General features: G+C 40.3%; 1 pseudogene; it reads right to left on the bottom strand.

Annotated features, from left to right (window-relative positions):
- Positions 1 to 9,919, bottom strand: part of LOC132071952 (chloride channel protein A-like) — a 78,043-nt pseudogene extending 68,124 nt beyond the window's left edge.
- Positions 9,920 to 18,865: the final 8,946 nt, after the last annotated feature.

Genomic DNA, 18,865 nt, shown 5'->3' with positions numbered 1-18,865 from the left:
CCTAGAAGCTAATGTAATTAATTTCACTAGAACTGTTCAAAAGAGTTTACCAGCATTATCTCACAGAGACACATGAGCAGATAAGAGCCAGACTAAAAAAGTGTCACAAACAATTTAGTTTTTAGAAACTCAAAAAAAAAAAAAAGGCCCCCTGTGAACATTAGGCAATCCCCATAATCTCTTTTTTCCTGAGACAGCCTCATTAATTTAAGGATGAAATCCATATGTAAAAATCCTGCTGTTTCTTCTTTCTTATATAGCCCAGAAAACCACGGAAAAATGTCTTCTGCATTAAACAACTTGTGAACTTTCTTTTAATTAAAGAACTTTAAATTTGTTTAATTAACCAACTTTTTCCTAATTAGAGCAGGTGGCTTTTTCCCCATTCCAAAGTGACAAACAGAGGGAATGCTGAAAGGTTGCTGGTGCAGCATCTCTGTTTCCCTTCCAGATGCAATGGGCTCACCAGGGACTCACCAGACACCCCTGGGGCATCGAGGGCAGTGGCAGGGTGGCCCTCACAGAGCCCCACATCTCTGCCCATCTCTTACTTATCAGCTGCTGAAGATCAGGAGGTGGATGCCAATGGTGTCCAACTGCAGCTGGCTCAGGCCACAACCCAGGGGAGCACTAAAAGTGATGTTGCGTAATTGAGAGCACTCTTTGGTAAATTATTCATAAATCAGTTAAAGGCAGAGGAGGACAGAGCCTTAGCTGGCATTCAGCAGCAAAGCCAGGTTGGTTTCAAGAGATTTAAACATAGAAAATGCTGAACATCTTTTAAATATGCAAAGTCCCACTGACATAAAGGAGGAAGCTACCAGAGACTATCAGAAACTTCAGTGTCTCTTTTGCAGAGATTGTGGTAGTCCATGCAATGCCTTTGAAGAACTGCATGTTAATATCTGCCCTAGTGTGGTGACACATCAGACTGGAGCCCATCATTCCAATCATCTGTTCCCAGGTTAACAACCACAGCAGCCAGAGCAGCCCTACTTCTAACAGAAGACGTGTGATGATTTAAATTATTACAGTGTGTTCCCAGGCAGCACTTCAAATTACATTTAAATGGGAAAAAAAATTCCAAACCCTTAGTGGAATGAAAAATCTATTCATTGTATAATCTTGGAAGACTTTTCTACAAGACTTAAATTAGGAGCCTTAATAAATCTCTGAGGCTTTTAGCAACTTACACTGTGTTTATGTTTAATGAAAATGGTGGAGGCTTCCAACTAAATTAAATTAAACTAGCTCTTAATTCCTGTGTTTTGAAAAGGCATCACGTTGATACTGTGATGACTTTATTCATGGAAATATGATTCAACTCTTTGGCTCACAAATCACGGTTACCAACCCCACACAAAGGAAAAAAAGAAATCCCAGCTGCAGTCTCTGAACTCCTGGAGACAAATGTCTGAAAGCAAAGAAAACAAAAGAAGCCAAAAGGGAGAGCTAACCCTTGGGAAGCATTGTCTAGGTTTGTGGCCACCTCTGACTAACCATGCACTCCTATTTTTGAACATCTGAGTCATCCCCCAGGGTGCTGCACCTCTGTGCAAATAAATAAATACGGATAAACCAACAGAGCAACAGAAAATGTGAATGGTTAGTGGGGAGAAACATGTTTGGTCAGGGTGGTGAAGAGGGGAGAACAAACCTCAAGGATAAATACTTTCCAACCCCAAAGTGGATAAGAAATAAAACAGCAAAGCAGCCAACAAACAATCTATATCCTTTTAGCAGAGACCAACTTTACCATCTCTATTCAAGATAGGCTTCCAGACAGATAATAAAATGCAGCAGGATTCTCCTCTGAATGATGAAGAAAGGAAATTATGTCACTTTCCAAAGCAAACAAAAACCCCAAAATCTGGCCCGCAGTTATCAAATTTGATTGTGTTGCAACACAGCAAATTTTAAGATCCTCTCTGACCTACACAGGAGGACCAGGCAAGCCTCCTGTCTCCCCTTCACAAGGCCAAAGACAACAGCAGTGTCATGGGGATTCTCTTCCTTTGCACATAAGAAAGCAGCATAAAAACATTATCCTTCAGACAGATTATAAACTCTACTTTTCCCCACCTAGGAACATGGTGCAACACCACTGCAGGAAACACAAGCAGCTCCAACCCAACTTGCAATCTGCGACCTGCAGGGCAGCACCTGGTCCCTGTGGCTGCCCTCAGCTGGCCCTGGTGGCTGTTGCCAAGCTGAACACACAGACCACATCAGTCTGCACCCTGCACAGCCACTTAGGGCACTTCTGCAGGTGGCTTTAAAGTCACTGTCCCTGTTGTGTGAAGCCACTTGACACCAGCTTTATTTTTATACAGACTCTGCACAGGTGAAAACATGAGATGTAAAGCAGCCAGCAGGCCATGGCTGTGTGGCAGGTGGCTTTGCAGGAACAAAACTGACTGCAGTTATCCAGATAACTGCTTGCTGAGCATCACTCAGGGAATTGTACCAGGGAACCAAGCCAGCATTTAAAACACACAGCAAACAAATCCTTTCCCTCACTGCAAGGCACGAATAGTTGTGCTAATGAAAAAGGGATGGGGAGCAGCACAGGTGAAAAGAGCTCCTGGTGCAGGGCATTTTTTAAGTCAGTGCTGCTACTAAGACAGATGTTGCAAAGGCATACCCTCAGCCTGGTAGCTTTAACGTTGAGAATTGCTATTTCTCACCCCAAATGGATCATGGGACCTTCTGGCTCACAGAGAAGCCTGCAGGCTACAGCCATCATGCATGAGAGAAATGTCCCTAAAATGTCTTGATGTTAAAATGATGTTGAATAGAAGTGCCATTCAAAATACCCAATGATTTCTGGCAAGCCAGACAGCAAAGCTGCTGGCAAAAGAACTGCAAAGGGGAAAAAGAAAAAAAGGAAACAGAGTCAACAATCATTAGATGTTGATGTGTTAGATGTGTCTATGGACAATTTTTCAGTGTGACCCTCACATTGCTCTGTTCACAAACAAACTTTCCCAGAATTAGCACGCAACACAGATGCCCATATAGCTTCTGGCAATGCACAAAAGTTCAAGCTCTTGACAGTGTTGCCATACACATACTGGGGCTAAGAGAGAGGGAAACAACTGACAAGGGCCCCTGCCCCAAGCCCCAGCATCCATCCTGATACCTGAAGCCCACCAGCCTCTCATCTTTGCACAGGCTGTCTGTGGGGCAGGGTGTACCTGTGAACCTTTGTGATTTGTCCAATCAGTTCAGTCTTTAGAAAGTTTAAACCTGCTCTGATATGGTATGTGCAGTAACAGTGAATTCCCTGTTCCTACTGTTGGTGCATTTCGGGGTAAATCTAGTAAAATACTCACTTTTTCTCTCACCTATGCTGTTAATTGCCTGTCTATAATTAAATTGAACACAGCAGGACAGTAAATGACAGAAAGGCTCAATGTTTTAGCTTTGGTGCCTCATAAAGTACTAACCTGGGCCACATGCAATACCCACATAGCACAGCTAAATGATCAATGTAAAACCAACAGGAACTTTTATATGGACTGATGGTCTTTGGCTTAGACCCCTTCCAAACACTGAGTTTTCATGAGTTATACCAGCTGCCACTTGTATTTATTTTATAAACACCACATGCTAAGTGTAAATTGCATTGCCACCACCACTGATTTCACCCCAGACACTTGTATACAAGTTATGGGTGGTGGAATCCAGGTTTAGGCTGAAGGCCAAGAAAGACCTCTCCAGTGGGGTTGTATAATTGAGGCTCTTTTTTAAATTATTTAAAGAAAACAGTGAAACAACAAGCACATGGAAGAGTAAGAGATTTGGTTTATCACAGTATCACAGTGTTAGGGTTGTATAATCGAGGCTTTTTTTTTTTTTTAATAAAATAGTGAAACAATAAGCATATGGAAGAGTAAGAGATTTGGTTTGTCACAGTGTTATTGACTTGTTGCATAGGAGACCTAACACTTGCCAGCACAGAACCCAGAGAACCACTAGCCCAGACAGATGCACTCACAGCCAGATCATCAGCACCCACAGACCAGGTCTGGCTTTTCAATTATCTTTTGTACTACAAATTTCTGCAGGCAGAAGATACATGGCAGGGGAAAACCAAAACAAGCAATGCAGGCTCTTCAGAAGGAAGGGAGTGAATAAAGGTAAGGTGAATCATGACTTTCAGAGCCAAGTCATAGGGTTTTTTTCCAGGACTTCCTGCCCATCTCTAAAAACACTATAAAGGAAACATGGTTACTTCTCAAGGCCCTTTTCAGGTCAGAAGCAGGGTTCAAGTACCTTAAGAATAAGCACAAAACCACACTCTTCTAGAGTCTTCAGGCATTTCACCTGAATGGAGCCTTCAAAGTCTGAGATCACTAATTACCTTAATGAAGCTGCAGCTATTATTAGTAGGCAGAGTATAAGTGAGAGAGCTGTTTCCTGCTTTATTTTAACCAGCAGGCCATCTCTCAGACTGGGCATTCTCACACTCAAAACACATGTTTTGGTCACCCCAGGTTTTTGGTTGGTTTGTTTATTTGTGCTTGGGCTGACCACAGCCGTGCTGTCCCCAGACCTCCTCAGCTCCCACGCATTGTGCTGCCTTCCGCAGGGCTCAGCTGTGACACGCTGTGGGTGCAGGTCAAGCACATCCCTGGTGTTTCTGAGGGCACACAGTCACAGCCTTCCCAGCAGCACATCCCATCAAGTGTTTTGTAAATGCATCGCGCAGCACGGCCAGACAGCAAAGCAAACAAAAAAGGAGTTTTGCTCATCTGCAGCTGAAGGAGTATTCAGATGGGGAGATCTTTCAGGGCAGGAATTACATGTTTGTACTGATGTCAGAGCTCACCTCCTGCCCTTCTATATTAATAATACAATAGGACAGATTTTATAACAGAGCAGGACCAAGAGTGTGTGTTAGAGCTGTTGTGATGACCTGGAGTCAAAGTGTGGTTTCTTTCTATGTATTATTTACTTATAGTTTAGTGTGTATATATACACACATGCTTGTATATACATACAAATGCACATATACACGTTTGCATGTGTATTTATCCACTGTTTATATATTTTATAAACTTACATGTAGTTTGTATATTAAAGAAAAGGGAAATAATTTTCCAAGAGGATTATATATGCTTTCCTCATGGAAAACCTAAACTTGTTCATTTTTTTTAATATTTCCTCTGATAAATTCAACTTCCATATGTTCTGCAGAATAACTCTTCCCTTGCATTTCTGTGAAGTGATTGAGGTCTGTCCTTCAGCAGTTGATGGTATTATTGCATTATCTTGAGTCCACAGAATACTGGAGGACACATCCATGTCTTCATTGCACTGGAGAGCCCAGAACTGCAGATGTGGCCTCACCAGTACTGAAGAGGCAGGAAGGATCACTTCCCTCAGCCTCCTGATAACATTCTGAATGCAACTCAGGAGGTTGTCAGCCTCAGTCATGGTCTATCAAGCACTGCCTAATTTTATTTTTACTTTTGTCTGCAAGTTTTCTGAGGGTGGACCAAAACAATATCCCATCATCCAGGTCATTAGTGAAAATATCCAACAGCATTTGACCCCAGGACTGACCCCTGGGATATATCCTTGAGGCCCAGACTATGGCTGGACTAGTGGTTATAATGTGTTGAAAGCGAAGGGAGACGACCCATCTTGTTGTTGATCAGCATCGACTCCGATTTATTGATCAAATCAGTCATCTTTTATAATAGTGTTAATTAACTTCATGCATATTGCAAAATCCGAGCTCACGATAGGTTACAGAGAAAACTCTAACCCCTCCTTTTGTTTACAATACCTGTGGTTGTTTATTGAAACCAAAATTAGTGTTCTCACTGTGATATGAAAAGTTCTCAAAACCTTCATATCTGTTCCCAGAGCAGCCAAGGACTGTTATGAGAAGACCGTCTGAGAATCCTGCTGTTTATAGAAAAGGTGCCTGAGAACCTAGTTATTTACAAAATCAAGCCTGGAAACTGCTGCCTTTTACTTTCCCATCAGCTGTATACCTTCATGGCCTCTTTCTTTAAGCCATGCTTGAACTAGGCTCTCCACAATAATGCTTTGAGCCCAGTGGTTCTGCCAGGTAAATCCATCTCACTGTCGAAATATCTAATCCACATACCATTAGTTTGCCTATGAAACTGTTATGGGAGACAGTGATGAAAGCCTTGCTAATGCTGAAATAAAGAACAGACACTGTTCGAGTCATTTCATTGTGGAAAGTTGTTGTCCACTGTAAATCCGTGCTTGATTTTGCTCGATTTGCTCATTGGAATGGACAGCTCCTCACCACAGATGAAAACCAATCAGGCCTCTTGGACCCCAGTGCTCTCCAGGATGATCTCCTCACAAGGAGAGGAGGATCCAGGAGAATCCAGGGATTCTTCCATGCAAATGCCTGAACAGACCAAGGTGCTCTCCTGAAGTCCAGTCCTTCACCTTTTCCCCTCATCTCAGGATCCCACACACCCCAATCTCATAGTTACTGCTGCCCTCAACCCTCACATCCTGATCAGTCTTTCCTTCTCTGCAAGTACAAAGTAAAGCAGAGTGTTCCCTTATTTGCTTCTTGATCCCCTTATCAGGAAGTTGTTATCAATGCACTCCAGAAACCTCGTGGATTGCTCGTGTCCTGATGTGTTGTCCTTCCAGCACATATTGGGATATCTGGCTAGACTCCCACAAGGATGTGGGCCAGTGACCACAAGACTTCTTCCAAATATATGATGACAGCTTTGTCTAATTCCTCACAGTCCACAGCAGGCATCCACAACACCACCCCACGTGTTGGTGTGTCCTCCAACATCTGCAAGCTCTCAGCTGACTCGTCTCTTCCCAAAGCAGAGCTCCAACCATTCCCACTCTTAACTATGGTGTGGCCTCCCTACAGAGCCTCTATCAAGCCACTGCAGTGCTACAGCACTGTCAGCTATCCCTCCACATCTGTGCAGACAAGGAGCTCATCTGCCTTGCTCCAGCCTCAGTGAGAGACCCCCAGCCCCAAATCTGCAGAGCTGCACCCTCCTCAGCAGCCTGCTCTGGGCTGTGGCCTCTGCTGAGTCAGGGGGAATTTCTCTGCCGCGCTGGGGACCGCCTCTGGCAGCTCCCTGCCACTGCTGCTGAGCACAAGAGCACTGCCAGCCCAGACCCTGGCCTCCCCCTGCACAATGCCATGACTGATGGTTTTACAGGCTGCCCCCAGCACCAGCTGCCAGGATTCCTGCCCCTGCCTGGTCAGGATTCAGCTGGAACAAAAGCCCCTCCTCACAATTAACTTTTCAATATTTATACCATCTACCATAGATACCACAAACCAAGTGAAAATTTTACCATCTTTCTACAGGTGAGGAAAAGCAAGCAGTCAGGGTCAGAGATGCCTTAAGACTTACATTGGTTTTATCAATTCAGTGATTTTTACAACCACCATTCCAATTATCACAGAGATAATGACCGCCATCAAGGACAAATTAATAATTCCACAGTAATCTATTACTGAAAATAAAACTGACCCAGACATAGAGTGAAATAACATGTCTCATACCAGGTCCACACTCACTCAGTACCTTAAAGAAAGTTAATCCCTTCCCTTGGATAGCACCCAGACCTAAAGCAGCACATGCTCTGGTGTCCACAGAGGAAGAGGAAGGTAACAATGCGTTAAAGACTGCTTTCATCAATCCCATAACAAGAACAAAATCAGATATTATACTGTACTGTGGGCCAAGTTGCAGCTAGGGACACCAACACAAAGGACCACAAGGGGATCTGATCTCCACACTTCTCTCCACAGGCTGTTAAGACTTGACACTGTGCATATTCTAATAAACTAACACAGAAATGTCACTCTGACTTTCTCTTCCTCACCTGCAGGTAATTTTCCACCAGGTTCCGTTTCCATTTGATGAGAGACTTAATTATCTGATGAATCAAAAACCCCAGCACCCCCACTGCTGTTCTGATTAGCCCTATCAGCAGCCACCATCCCGCTCTTTTCTAGAAACAGGAAAACACAGTTACCTCTCAGACCATAAAACAGGATTATTTGCCATGCTGCCTCTCACAAAGACACAAATTCCATTTTTAGAGCATTTTGAATATTACCTGTGACTGCCTGAACAACAGGCTTCTCTTGCCACTACCTCTTTTAAAAGTGTACACTCAATATTTACCTTCAGGGTGAAAGCCATTTTCATTTGGGTAAGGAACACAGTTTAATTTTTTTGTTTGGGATTTGTTTGGGTTTTTTAAATAGAGAATTACCAATGCAGTCTGATCTCTGATGTTGAATGCTCTATGTCATATCAAAACAAATTATATGACCCAATAATTAAACATTTGGTAGAGCACTTGGAAATATTTCAAAGTAATCCCTGTTTCCTTCAACTGCAATAATGCATTGAGCACCCATCATGTAAATGTACAAACTTTTACGTCCAGTTTCTGTCCTTCCTAAACTTACACTTCTAATAATAATGTGCACCAATAAAAATGACAGATTTATTTTAAGAATCACCTAGGACTAGAGCAGGCCTACTGAGATTCAAACACCATGTTTCCTGCAGATTATGCTGTGAGAAAAAAAATTAAAATTAATTACTTTGAATAGTAATTTAAAAAGTTAATTGTAATTTAAAAATTAATTATAATTCATTTTAACAAATCCCAGTAAGAGAACATTTACCCAAACTTCTGTGAAGTCTCCTTCTTTTAAGCTGTATACATTGAGAAGTTAATAATTTAATTCTTTTTTCATATTCAGTAAGTTATGAAGAGCAAAGACATAAGCACTTACAAAATATGCTTTTAATCCTTTGGCCCCTTTCTACATTCAAAATATTTTTCTGTACACAGAAACAATAAATAACTTTTTCTTAATTCCTTCTGCTGTCAGGCATATCCCTGGAGTGTCCAAATTACACATAGTTTAAGAGGAAACTTTACACTATTTGAGGTAAGTTGACCTGTATGTTTTCTCTTGCAGCCACTTCTTTTAAAGCTTTTTGTGTGAGGACAAATAATCCAGACTTTCACGGGCTAGCAGGTGTTCTCTCTACCCAAGGTACTACAGCTTGGATGCTTTACCTGAGGCAGTTTGCAGGTAGGCAGCTTGGAGAGGAGCAAGACTCGATGCATGTGAAGTGTTCGCTGTAAATCAAAATCAGCAGCATGCTGTGTGTTTCCCACCTCCAAGGCACGACCTCGGCCTACCAAAGAAAGAGTAAAAAAGGATTTCTGCTGTTTTCCACCAACTGGAATTTGGACTCATTTGACAAGGCCTCATCTCAAATAATTGTAGAATCACGATATCACAGAACAATACAATGGCTTGGGTTGGAAGGGACCTTAAAGATCACCTAGTGCCAACCCCTCTGCCTTGGACAGGGACACCTTCCACTAGACCAGGCTGCTCAGAGCCCCATCCAACCTGGCCTTGAGTGCTGTCATCTCATCGCAGGGGTTCCATGCTGTTGTCTCCTGATCACAAGAGTTCCATACCTTCTTGGTGTTTCTCATGGGCACCTCCTCAGAGCACTGACTCTTTCTTCTTCACAAAGGAGACAACAGACTCCAGCTCCCTTCTCAACCAGCCACCCCACTCTTTTATAGCTTCTCATTGGTTACAGCTGTGGTTACTTCTTCTCATTGGTTACAGCTGTGGCCTGTTAAGGTCAGTCCTGCTCCTAATCTTTGCTAATTGGCCCAGCTGCAACTCCTTAGGGGTAAGATTACTTTCTACACTATCTTTATTTTTCTTATATTCTATCCCTCTACACTTGAGCACTACCCTGAGTGGGGCATCTACAGCTTCTCTGGGCAACATATTCCAGTGCTTTACCACCCTCATAGTGAAAAATTTCATCCTAATATCCATTCTAAACCTACCCTCTGACAATTTGAAGTCATTCCTCCTTGTCATGCCCTTGTAAATGGTCTCTCTCCATCTTTCCTGTAGGCTGCCTTCAGGTACTGGAAGGCTGCAACTGGGTCACCCCAAAGCCTTCTCTTTTCCAGGCAATGAAGAAACATAAATAGCTCCTGGTTGTGAATCAGTGAGTACTAAGGGGCAAGAAAGAAGAAAAAAGCCACATGCAAATTACCCAAAATAGTCTTCTGGACCTCTGGTTTTGCAACACCGAAAGTTTGCTTGTAGCCCACTACTCACACTTCTCAAATATAACAACACATGGTCATGAAGGAAATACTGCCCAGGGCAGGGAGTACATCCATGTCAGGATACAGCAATGGCCTACGCCAAATTTCCTACACCATGACTGGGGTTTTTTGCCAGCTCAATCAGGCATTTCATTCTAGAGACTTCAAAAGTACTATGCAAATTGCAGACTTGGCAACAATCAATCTGACAAAAAAGAGAACGGGTTGAAGAGAATTTATCTCAGTGGAAATCAAAGACTGCAGAAAATAATTGTTGCTGGAAACTGTGTGAATAGCTACAAGCAACAGTAAATGCATTAGAAAAGTTACCTTCCTTCAGATACAGGGAAATAAATGTATCTGCCACCAGTACCTCCACAGTGAAGTTATCTGACAACAAATACACATTGTGTGATCAATTAAATCCTCCAGTCAAAGGTGAATTAAGTAACAGCAGGTGTCCAACTGATTACGTACACTAATAATGTAAAAAGAGGTACTTCACAAACAGAAGCTCAAACCTTAGTTTTGTGTTTAAGCACAAAAATGAGATTAGATTGCTAACTTCTGCTTGCACAAAAGCTGGGTTTAACTACTCCTATTCCAAATTTAAAATGGAGCAAAAGAAAGCAGAAGCCAGGCAAGAAAAGCAGGCACCTGAGCAGAGCTCCTGGCTGGGATCCCATGACCGTTTCATTCAGGTGTGCCAGACTGGTCACCCCAAGGCCTCCATTTAGCCCATTTATTTCTGGAACATGGGAATTCGTATGATGTCATTTTCTAGTTGTGTTAGACCAAATGCAAATAGATCTGGGTATTATAAAGATTGCAGCACAAACAAAAATACAAAATCCACTGAACAATACAGACAGGGGATGAGAGAGGAGCACTGAAACTAAAGGTACAGTTCATGGGGAAATAGATGAGGCCAAGTCACACTGCTCATCGAAAACACATATTCCTCATTCCATGTCCCAGTGACTTGTTACATAAACAGGATAGCTGCTTTTACCCAAACAGGAATATCATTCCCATCCTTAAGAGCACACCTGAGGCATTTGTCTTTGCTGTCCCCAGTTGCCAGAAAACCAAAGGTGAAAAGTCCTCTTCCACCAGATTGTACTGCAAATTCTCACATACACCCTCTTGTGCATTCAAATTTTAAAAATCAAAATAGAGTAAGAATGCGTTTTTGAACTTTGACCCATAGTTATTTGTTCCCCATGGGCTCCTCTGCAGCCAGCTTAAACCCACCAGTACACCCACTTATCTGAAATACATTTCATGAACCTCTGAGAAGCAGTACACAAATAGCCATGGTTAAAAAGCTAGATGGTGAAAAACAAAGCAAGATTTGAGGTTGCAGGGGGCATTGCTGTATCCCTAAGATGCAGGAGTTGAGACAAATCTCCACAAGACAAACAAAGCCTTACAAAACACATACACACATGGAGCTTTGTTCATTTATGATGAAACCTGAAGACTGAGACATGTAGGCAAACGCAGACTGGGTTTGTAAAAGCTTCTGCACCAGACATTCCTCTCCTAAGAATACATACTGCTTAATTAGCCTGTAAGAATTTGACCCAAAACCTATGCATTTTGGCTGTCACTGTTACATACACTAACACCTCGCAGTGCAGAACATGAGTCTTCATCTTTCTTTTGAAAAGTATTTCAGATCATATATTCTCAGTTCTGTAAATTTTGCATAAGGATTGTCCTACTTTCTGCAGCGTTTTTATCTCCAAACATCACACAAGGATCTTTCTGCTTATTGAAGAGCTTCCAAAACTCAAGTTTTGCCATGGATAAAGAAAACCACAGGTAATCACGAAAAATACCTTCTCAATACTGGAAGATAAAATGTCCCCTCCTATGTAAGGAGACCAGAGAATCCAGGCTGCAACCAGTTCCCAGATTTTTTACTAATTTCTGACTTCTGCAAGGTGTGCTACTTGACTTTAAAGTGTTCTTACCTCATCACAGCCTAATTGGGAATAGCTACTTTGGAGACAAGGAGGGGAAGAAGGAATCTGTGTTCATCACCACTAAAAGTTACCTACACACTTCTATGAGTAAATGCTTTGAGGAGTCAAGTTATAAATTGAATTTTTCTCAGTTAGGAAAGAATTTTGAAAGACCAGTGTGGGAAGAGCCCATGCTTTTAAGCTGCCAAGACCCCATTTGGGAACCACAGAGCTCCTTGTTCCACTCCCAAGCTGCTTCTATTGCAGGCCATGGGATTCTTTGCAAAAGGGTGATGGCCAAATAAGGAGGGTGGGCAGACACTGGCACAGCTCTGTCTTCCTTGGTAAACATAAGCAGGCTGAGCCAAGCTGCCCCCAGTGAGGACCTGGAAAGTAGCTCCCTTGAAACAGGAAAGACCAGCAAAGGATTGTACCTCTGCTACTTGGTGATCTGGGGGACAGGCAAGGTGTGCTGCACAGCAGAAATGCAGCTATAACTATCAGCAGCTGGCCATTCCAAAAAGGTTTTGGGCTAGCTCAACTAACTCCTCTCCCAAACAACTGAGAAGACAGAACAACACAATTTTATTTGCCTAAATGCTTTGTAAGTGAAAGAGGATGTGCATGCATGCATCACATGTGTTCTTCATCCCTTAAAAGACCAGGAAGGAATAACCCCGACTAACACTATGAAAAAACAGAGTTGCTAAACTAGAAGCCAGAGCAAATAAGAACTACCCACCAAATGGCAGTAGAGATAGCATGAATTTAATACTAAGACATTTTGCCACTTGTCTTTGAATAATACAGACATAAATCAGATTCCAGCTATTACACACAAAAGCATCTGCCACAGAACTCTAATTCTTGCTATGGTTGCGTTAAACCTCTCCTGCCTGAGCACAAGCTACTGGTCACCCCTCTATCTGAATAGCTCTATAATGTAATTTTAACTCTGTAGTGGCAAACATGTAAAAAACCAGGCAAATCCTTAGCTGGCATCTCAGTTTTAAGTAGACAGAGAACCACATACTTTTTGAATGGTGTCAGGAGTTGTATATACTTAAAGGGTAAGAATTTCTTCCCTCTCCAATGCCCTTCTGTCTTCAATCACAGGCTTGTTTAGTGCAGCACATGTGACTTGTTCATCTGCCAAGGAAAGCAGTGCACCATTCTTGCTAGCTTCAGTTTTAATAGTAGAATCATACAGGTATTATAGGATCATACAATCACAAAAGTACAATAAAGGATTAGAGAGTGTGAGTTAATGTTAACACTGCATGAGTAACACATCAATTCCAAACAAATCTGAAGGTAAAAGTCAAGAGGTTTTCAAATGCCAGAAGAAATAGTTTCTACTCTAAGCATGAGCAGTTCAGAATATATTTTTCAACAGATTGAAAGCAAGGTGATAGAAGGAAGAGCTTCCAAAGCAGTACTCTGTTCACAGCATCCCACTCCAAAGATCAAAAACCATTACACTACTAATTGAGGTGACACTCAAAGACTTCAAATAATGAGTGTTTAATGCTCAGTCTGAATGACAACTCAAGGAAGCAAATAATTATCACAGTCATTGGACATATATAAAGACATTGTTAACTAGAAACGTCATGGCTTTTAACTTTCATTTCATATTATTTCAGAGTTATTTCCAAGTTACAGCATTAAAGGAAGTAAATTGGTATGAGAATTTTCCTATAGATGCAACAACTCCTACACATGGTGCTGAATTACAGGACAGAGATGTTGAAACATTTTCTGATAACACTGTAATAAATCTCACATAGTGCAACGAGTTAGTCGTATCATATGATTAAAGTAAATTTAATCTGCAAATCTTTAGACAGAAAAAGAATGTACATATGACAGGAAATCATTTCATAAAACACAACCCAAGATGACTATGAGCATTTCCACAAATCCTCAAATTGTGATGTTGCGGCAAGGAGTTATTTTAGATTTCTCAGAAGCAGACAGTCCCAGAGTTCAAAGTGCAACGCACCTCCCAGAGATGGGAAATAATGCCCTCTCCCAAAACTGCAGTCATGCAAACAAAAAACCCTGGAGGAATCTGTCAGTCAGAAAAGGGCAGGGCTGTTGGCAATTTCCCAATACCATTACAAAAGCAGAGCTTTTAGTACAGGGTTTTCTCAGAATAGTATTGACTCCCTTAAACTACACACACATTTAAACCCTAAACTGCTGATCACCAACCACTCAGCTGAATGTGGAAACTAAGAGCCAGCCGCCACCACCACACACGTCCACGCATTTGGTTTATACAGCTCCTCATTGTGGCAGGTTTTGCCAAAACTGAAGAGAAACAAAGTCATCTCAACCTGCTGTACTTCACCAACTGTATGCAACAAGTCCCAACAACTGTATGCAGGAATACTCTATCTTAAAAAAGTAAAAGAGATTAAGAGAATTGGGTTAAGTCATGTGAGGTTGACTTCAAGGAGTACCAAATGCTACATAATTTCCCAAAGTAATTCTGTGAAGCTGAACCGTCACTCCCATACTAACTCAATTTGTATGATGCTGGAAGATCTGCTAGAAACACCTTCTTCCATATCTTCATGACAACTTCACAGCTCTACTGTTTGAGGTGCTCTCATCCTAACTGAAACAGATCTTTATTTCTGTGACAATTGGAAAAACAGAGAAAAATTTTCATGTGCTATTTTCAAGTCAAGTCAGTAAGAGATGTGTTTACCTTTACTGTGTTTCTTCTTTTCTTGGTAATTTTTAGTAGAAATTGCAGAGGGAAATCAAACTCTTCCCCCTCCCCTTGTCATTCCCACATGCTTAAAAAAATAACAATAGGATATAATAATAGCAATAGTAAAACTGAAATAGCCAACGTGTTAAATCACCATACCTACACATTTGTAACAATCAGCAGGGAGCAGAGTGGGAACAAGCACAAATCAGCTTAGGAAAACTCTCATAGTATGACTGCACAGCCATTCCTTCAGTACTTCTGATTTAACAAATATACAGTTTGGGGTTTTCTAACCCAAACTTCATAAAGTTTCTAAATTATAAATTACAAAACCATGTTTACATTTAATCCATACTGCTTATATTAAAAGCAGAAGGTTGAGACGCTGCTGTTAAGAAGTGGTGAAAAGTCATAAATTAGTATAGAAAACACAAATTTTATCAAGAGATCCAAAACACTTCATGTTATATGTGTATTATCTCAACATCTTCCATTAAGTTACCCATTTTATACAGTTTGTCGCTTATATAAATAATTTTAAAAATATTTCTTACTATTTTTAAATGGTAAAGACTAAAAAACTTTATAGAACTGCTTGAACATGGAAATGCTACTTGACAGTTGGCTTATGTGTATTTTAAATAACAGAACTGACTGTACATAAACTTACAGCTCTTTAGAAATTGAGCTGAAAGTATACATCCATTTAAGTTTTAAAAAAAGAAAAAAAACCAACAAAATTATAAACCACTACGACAGTAACACCATGGTAATGTAAGAAGTTATTTTGCAGGGAGTTTTTTAAAGCATAAAGTATGTTATTTTTATGCTTCCAGCATTACATCCTTCATACTTTAGCCCATGATCAGTCTGGTCTTCAACAGAAAATGTACAGCATATTGATTCAGGAATAAGGCAATCAGCAGAACAAGAAACAGAAAAAAAAATTCTCCCACAATTGTTTCAACAGAGAGAGTTAAAACAGATAGATTAACAAGTTTTAAAGCTTTTTTTTTTAATTTATTATCATTATTATTAAATAAAGACAACAGACAGTCATGTTCCTCCAACACCTCCCCACCTCATAAATCTTTCAAGCTTCACAAATGAGTTCTGAACACATTATTTAGAAACATTGAGGAGAAACATATTTTGTCCCACTGCTTCACATCTATCTGGAATTTTATTCACATAAAAGACCAACAGGAGTTTTAAGTCATCTTTCTTTGGTACAGTAATGCTTATTCAGACTTGCTTAGTACCAGTTTGCTCCTCCTCTAGCAGTTGAAATCAGCCACACCAGGGCAATCTGGCTGAGTTTTCATAAACTAGAGGCCAGAATTCAAGCAAGTAGTAGTCAGACATCCTGCTTCTACCACAGGACAATTATCAGGTGGTCTACTAAGTGTGCCTTCTGCGTCAAAAGAGAGCATAATGTAAGTGTAACGTATTTTTAGGCCTTGAGCTATATTGTCCCAAAAGCTACTAAATAGCTACAAACTCACCATATGAGTACCCATGTCAAACACAAACACTTGTCTAAATTATACAGTTGTTACCATTATAGATGATCAATTGTCATAATACGTACTAGAATTTTTCTTTAGGTATCCCCTATACAGTAACAAACATTTAGGAGCAATGTGCACTATGCATTTATTTGATAATAGTTGAGGGATGCACTGCTGACTCTGTCTTGCTTGGTGAAAAGTATTCTCGGCTTGCATTCAGGAAGAGGAAAGCAGTCAAGGCCATTGGTAGCTTCACACCTTGCAATGTTTTTTTCCTTTATTATCTATGAGTAAGGCACATCATTTATAATGTGGCTATTTCCATAGGCTTGCTCATTGTATCTTAAGGTTTAACAAAGTATGAATCATACCATCTTTGGCTTTTTTCTCTGCTTCATAGAAAATGGATCCATGTGTCAAACAACCAAAACACAAGAACTTTGGCAATGCTTCAGAGCACAAAGCTAGTTTAAATCCCAGCCAATGACCATCAACACAAAAAGAATTATGTATTTAGAGCTTTTCCACTTTGTCTCTCACTCAATTGGCTTCAAATCTGCTTTGCAAGATTTATTTGATAATAGTTCAAATACGGGTTTGAAAAGAAAAAAAAAATCCACATTTGGTAACAATGGCAAATTCAAATCTTGCCAAAAGAATGTAACACAAGTTAAATAATCATGAGAGGAAAATTAAAATTCTGTCACCTAAGTTACCTAATGAGAACTTCAGAATATGAGAAAGAAAATTTGAAGTAAACATTGATCAGACATCAACACTTGCAAAACATTATTTTTCTGGAGGAGAGTAAGCACAGTGCTTCAAAATCTTCTTCAGGTAGTAGAAGTGCTTTGAGGAGGCTCTGAACTTTATGCAGTAGTTGAAGACATTTTAAAATTTCATAATTACACTTCAAACTTGTCCCAGTGTAAGCAAAATAGAAAACCAACACACCTAAGATCACTGCAGGAATATTTTTGTAGTCATCCATATATCACATACTCCAGTGTCAGAGATCAGCTCAACTCCCTCCAGAACTGATTTTTCCTTTGCAAAATGTATCTGTTTAGAGCTGGATATGCAGATTCTCACCAATACAAATGGACAGACTATTACAGGATCACCCTGTACCACACACAACCATGCAAACAACAGGCTCTTCTTGATGCTCTGTGAATAAGCCAGTCTCTTAAATTATGTTACCAACCAAATAATAGTCTACAAGCATTCTCTCAACAGCTTCTGTTGTAATTTTCCCCAAAAATTCACATCTCAGAACTGTACAGTTCCATTATTTTAATTGATTGAATATAGATTAGCAGTGTTAGTGTAAGAAAGAAGATTTAATGGCATCAAAGTAATTCCAATTAAAACAAGGAAAAAAAATGTTGCAATGCACTTCAGCCAAACCATCACAAATGATATGTTATATACATACAGACACGAGGTAGCTGGCAGCTATAAATCCACCAATTCTGGAAGTGCCCAATTTGTCTAAAAAGCATAAATTGACAAATATCAATCAAATCTTTCCATTAAAAAAAATAATACCTAGTTTATTGCTTTTCATTGTTTACATCAGAAACAGGCAAAGGCTTATCAAAGAAAGTTACCTAGCTGTTGATGGCTTTTGATCATATCCACTATTCAAAAGAACCACTAAATAAAACTTTGAATGCAAACAGCTGACTCACTCCCAATGTCACATATTCTCACCAAAATGAACAAAGGTTTGCATTCTCCAAGGTGAGGGGCAGGGAAAGAAGACGTAATATCCAAAAGAACAGCATTACCTACTTGCTTATGAGAAATCAGTAACAGAAATAAAACCAGTGTTCCCACCACACAGAACACATTGAAAAAACAGACTGAGGACTGCAGGAAAGGCAGAAAGCTTCTACCTACAAACACAGTGGCATCACAGCAAATGATTCATCTTAAGCAGATGGAAATATGATGATCTGTAGCACAGGTGTGATTTTTAGTAAAGCTTCCTGAAGTTTCTTTTTTGTGTGTTTCAGAAAAGGCAAAAGCGGAACAGACAAGGAAAAAAGGCAAGTAACATAAAAGAGGAAAAAATGTAAGAAAACAAGACAAAGGACTGAAAAGTAGGACAGACTTCAGCAATATGATCTGAAAACTGCTTAGAGGTCAAATAAGCAAAGTGAAAGTTAAGCTCATTTCTGGAAAGAATCTGGAGGTGAACTAAAGGGCAGATGGGTAGGCAAGGGGGTTTTGTTTGTTTTTATTTTGGGCTTAGTTTGGTGTTCGGGGTTGTTTTTTTTAAATATATTTATATACACACACAGAGAGTGGAAGTTTCTCTAAAGAAGTGATACTACAGATGACAGAACTTACTCCCCTGCAACATATGGAATATCTTGACCTCTCAAGTAAACTAACCATACAAAAGTGATAAGAGCAAAAGGTGCACGTAACACCAGCAGCAATATTATGTTTGGCTTTCCACTACTTCTGCCAGTTACTGTACATATATTACA

The sequence above is a fragment of the Ammospiza nelsoni genome, chromosome 1 (assembly GCF_027579445.1).
Source record: "Ammospiza nelsoni isolate bAmmNel1 chromosome 1, bAmmNel1.pri, whole genome shotgun sequence".
NCBI classification, from domain to species: Eukaryota; Metazoa; Chordata; class Aves; order Passeriformes; family Passerellidae; genus Ammospiza; species Ammospiza nelsoni.
Note: the sequence above shows the minus strand (reverse complement) of the source record. Positions and strands in the feature narration are given on the sequence as shown.